Raw genomic sequence first — 5,194 nt, 5'->3', positions numbered from 1 at the left:
GTAAATTGTGATTTCTGATGTTTAAATATGATCCACGTCATCATGCATGCCTAAAAGGAGAACTTGAACTCCCTTACCCACTTCCAGTCCGGACACTTTTTTACCCTCGTCCTGTCCAGGCCAATTTTCAGCTTTCAGTGCTATCACAGTTTGAATGACAATTGCGCAGTCATGCAACACTGTACCCATATGAATTTTTTAGCATTTTTTTTTAGACAGATAAAGCTTTATTTTGGTGGTATTTATTCACCACTGGGATTTTTATTTTTTTTGCTATGTAAATGAAAAAGTCCAAAAATTTAGAAAAAAAGTGTTTTTCTTATAAAAGTTTGGAAATAAATAGTATTTCAGTATAAATCTTGGCCAAAATGTATTCTGTTATCTTTTTAGTAAAATAAAATAACCCAAATTAGTTTATAACCAAAAATTATAAGTTTTAAACATTTTTTTTTTTTTTACATATTGTCACCCTAGCAGTACAGTGTCACACTGTACTACATGTGAGGGGTGATGAAGATTTTTTTTTTTTTTTTACACTGATTGCTTTTACACCCGTAAAGACTGTAAAAGCAATGATTTCTCCTTCTCACTAGCTGCATTCTTGCAGCCATTGAGAACTACTGTGTGAGCTGTGATTGGTCACAGCTTGTCACAGGGTACAAGGCTGTTGTGAATAGCCTTGTACCATGTGATCTCTGTGATCATTAACATATTTCACAGGTCGTAAGCAATGTCAAAAGTGACATCTTGCTTACTACTCTGCATGTGATCACTGATTGGCCAATCAGTGATCACATGATCGGGACGTCACACAGAGGTCCTGTCCGACGATCGGTGTTTCACTGTGTCCGGAGGCGGATTGCGGTGCTGCGTGCTCCCAGGGAGCGCGCACAAGCAGGGTGCAGGAAGGCTGTTTATAAATGGCCACCCGACCCTGCACTGCCACTGTCCGGCCGTTTATATACAACAGCCGGATGGGAGGTGGTTAATGGCAATTTTTGGTTAATGGCTGGGAGGTGGCACAGCTTCACTATCATGAGCCCACTAAAGTTGGTTGTCACAGTGGATACATGATTGGGAACCCATCCCACAGGCTGCTTGTCAAAAGCTGTGACTGAGAGCTGTCTTTGACGGCTCAGTTAATGTGCAGTGAGCTTGCTAATTGCTGTTGTGGGTGTATATGTGCCGACGCGGGGTGCTGAGGCCTACTTTTTCTTGCTATTGCAGATATGGGCTACATGGTTGGCAAAAGGTTACGTGAAGGGAGGATGATTTATGGTACATGCTCAATTTTGCTACCAATGTGAACCTCCTTCAGCCCTACTTCGGGATCTTCACTGTGTAGCCCTACCTGGCACCGCAGAGCCTTTGCCTCAGTTTTTACTTGACTAGAAGGATAAAATGTGTCTGACGGAAATCCAATACATCTCACCATCCAAATACTACCGTTCCTACAGTAAAGCATGGAGGTGGTAATATCCTGTTCTGGGGGGCTTCTGTGCAGCAGGGATTGGAGCACTTGTCAGGATAGAAGGAAAGATGGATGGGGTGAAAAACCATCAAATTCTTGAGGAAAATGTGCTGCCTTCTGCCAGAAAGTTGTCAGTGAGAAGGTTTACCTTCCAACATGATAATGACCCAAAGCACACAGCAAAAATGGCCATACAGTGGTTGGAGGAGAAAAAGGTGAACGTCCTTGCATGGCCTAGTCAGAGCCCAGACTTAAACCCCTTTGAAACTCTGTGGAATGATTTAAGACTGCAGTCCACAAACAGTCACAATCAAATTAAAGTGAACTTGAGCAGTTCTGCAAAGAAGAGCGGGCAAATATTGGCAAGTCTAGATGTGCAAAGTTAGTGGAGACCTATCCCAACAGACTAATGGCTTTAATTACCCGCTTGCCTGCCGCCCCATAGCAGATATACTTCTCAGGGCAGCTTTGCAAAATCATGTAAATATATGTGATTTTGTAGTTCCAGGTAGGGGGTTTTCGTGTGCGGTGCCCTACCCGTTCTGCTATTTGCTCCTGAGGATGTCAATCACCAGGTCCTGGCTGGTGATTTTTGGCCAGGACTAGGTGATCATCTGCAAAGCTGAGAGGGGAGAGACCTGTGTGTAAACAACACAGATCTCTCTCCTGTCAGCATTGACATGCTGCACAGCAGAGATCTAGAAAGCAGCAGCTTTGCTTAGTAAAACACAACACAGTACACAAAAAAATCACCCCCTAACCCACAGTTAACCCTTTGATCGCCCCAGATGTTAACCCCTTCCTGCCCAGTGTCATTAGTACAGTGTCAGTGCTTTTGATTAGCCCTGATCACTGTATTAGTGTCACTGGTCAGTGGCAGTTAGTCTCCCCCAGTGTTAGATTGCCCACTGCAGTCCCACAGTTCCGCTATACGTCGCTGATCACCGCCATTACTAGTATATATATAAAAAAAATTCATTATACGTATGTGCCGCCATTTTGTAGATGCTATAACTTTCATGTAAACCAATTAATATACACTTATTGGGATTTTTTTTTAGCAAGACATTTAGCAGAATACATTTTTGCCTAAATTTATGATGAAATGTATTTATTTTTTTGTAATTAATATGTTTTATAGCAAAAAGTCAAAAATATTGTTGTTTTGCTTTTTCAAAATTGTCGGTATTTTGTTTTCTTTATAGCATAAAATATAAAAACCGCAGAGGTGATCAAATACCTATTTGTGGGGAAACAAAATGACATAAATTTCATTTATGTTCAGCGTTGCATGACTGCACAATTACTTATAAATCCACCCTCCACCCTTTAGGGGATCCACCCTATTGACGCCTTTGCTGTTGAGGACCCACTAGCCACCAGGGAATTGCCTCACTATACCTGGATGAGTATATCTCTATTATCATCCATTTATGTATGACTGTATACTCATGGTACCACTAGCCACCAGGGTTTCATCTATTGGACCTGGGTCTGTGTGCAGTGCATGTTGTGTACCACTAGCCACCAGGGAGCCTACACTTTTGGGCCTGGATGTGTAGTTTGTTGATGTAAGTTCTGGTTGTTCTGCTTACATCTTATTTTTTAATAAACGTACTTCACTATTAGCGCTTTCTTGCCTCCCGGCTCGTTTTTTAATGAGCTTATGCAAGGTGGCGTTCTTGGATTTGAAAGCCTGAGAGGGCCTGGATAGCGTTGTACCTGTGACCCAGATGTTCGGATATGACCAGAGGGTGCCCAGGCTATTGACCAGACCATGATGCCCGGTTGCTGTTGAATTGCATACAATGCGCATATTATGTGCACTTGTGGTAAGCGCACAATCTCACTATTTTCCTTTATCTCACCTAATGTGATCTGGAGTAGCATTGGATCATCTCCGTTGTGCTTCTGACAGTGATATATGAATCAGTATATGAACTACTGTATGGTTACTTCATACTGTAACAGCCACTGTGCCTGTCATCTGTTATCTAGCGCTACATACCCCATTTATAAGTCTTTATTCCAAGGTTTTGAGGTTTACCCTGTATGTTAGCTGCTCACCTGACCTGTTTGCGCTCACTTACCTACCCTTTATATTTATGACTGCACAATTGCCAGTTAAAATAACACGGCGCTGTATCGTAAAAAATGGCCTGCTTAGGAAGGGGGGTAAACCTTCTGGAAGGCAAGTGGTTAAAGCAAAGATTGATTTAACAAAACACTGACACAAGCGGGTGATCCTTTTTCCAACTCGGTGATTCTGTTTTTGACTTTGTCAATTCTTTTTCTGACCTGTTGGTGTTCTATCTTTCACTTGGATGTTGTAACAAAAAATCTTTTTACTTTCTATGCCTCGATCACATGGGTGTGCTGCAGTGTATACCTGTGAGAGGGCCATGTAGGACCACAGGGGGATGCCCAGGTGTTCAGGTGGGTGCCATGCAGATGCGGGGGTGCAGTCCGAAATGCAGAAGTGTGCGTTTGGGGCTGTACACCCACACAGCTGTCAGAATGAGAGCAGTGGCTGTGTCCATGCAGCTCTGTGTCCCAATTGACATGAATGGGACTGCCGGCATGGAGATGCATGAACACCTGTGGCTAAAAGCGGCAGTACGCCTGTGTGAACGAAGTCTAAAGCTTTATTTATTATTATCGATCCTATTTATTCACATGTGTTATTGAAAGATCGGTCCATCCGTAAAGTTTGGGTTTATACTAAAGAGAGATCACCTGGCGGTTCTGTGTATCTCTTAAAGTATACCTACAGGCAAAACTTTGTAGTTTTGAATTGAGTGGAGAGGGTTTAGAACACCTGTCAGGTTTTTATTGCTCTCTGTGTCCCCCATGGGCAGACTGACCATTTGGAAACTCGGGCACTGCCAGAGGGCCCGGGGTCAGTAGGGGGCCCCCTGAGATGCCTCTGGTACCTTTTTCATAGGCTTTTTTGAGTTTGGGCAAGGACACAGGGGCCCCATGATCCCCTATTGCCCGGGGACACCATGAGTTGTCAGTCCACCCCTGGTGTCCCCTTTAGGGAGATTTACCCTCTCTATTTGCCCGGTTTACTATTATCACCGAAAGTAAAAGAAAATCACAAATTTAGTTTTGTGACCAGAACAGGAATAGAGAGGAAATCTTCCAAGGGGGCACTAGTTTTGATGACAGCCAGGGATTCCTTCACTTTGGATGGGTTTCCTTTCACTTCCTTTTTTGGCCATGGGATAGGAAATGAAAGGAAATCTCCCCAATGGGACACAGATGACCAAAATAAAACTGACAAGTGTTAAACCCTCCTTTACCCTATTGGAAATTAAAAAAAAAAAGCTTTGCCTTTATTTCTACTTTAAGAGCTCTAAAGATGAGACCTCTGAAGTCCTGGGTCTATACCCCTGCAGTGCCCATTATGAGGGGTCTCCACTTTTCTATTTTATACTATGGGAAATGTAACAGAAGGAGCAGGAACACCCATAAAATAAATATACGAGGCCAGGGGCTGATTCATGCAACAAGGCTCAACCCACAACAACAATATCACCCTTGGGTGGACTGACCTTATGGGTTATGGCATCTTCAGTCATTTCTACAGGCTTTACTCATCTGTTTATGTCTCCTATATACTTAAAATTGGTCTAAAATGTGTAATTTACTTATCTGCAGCATGTTCTACATTTGCAGTCAAATTTGTGAAACCCCCACTATATGTTTACTATGGGTTCC

Source organism: Staurois parvus, unplaced genomic scaffold (genome assembly GCF_062004578.1).
Source record: "Staurois parvus isolate SC_StPar_1 unplaced genomic scaffold, SC_StPar_1.0 ptg000462l, whole genome shotgun sequence".
NCBI classification, from domain to species: domain Eukaryota; kingdom Metazoa; phylum Chordata; class Amphibia; order Anura; family Ranidae; genus Staurois; species Staurois parvus.
The sequence above is the reverse complement of the archived record's forward strand: the minus strand, read 5'-3'. Positions refer to the sequence as shown.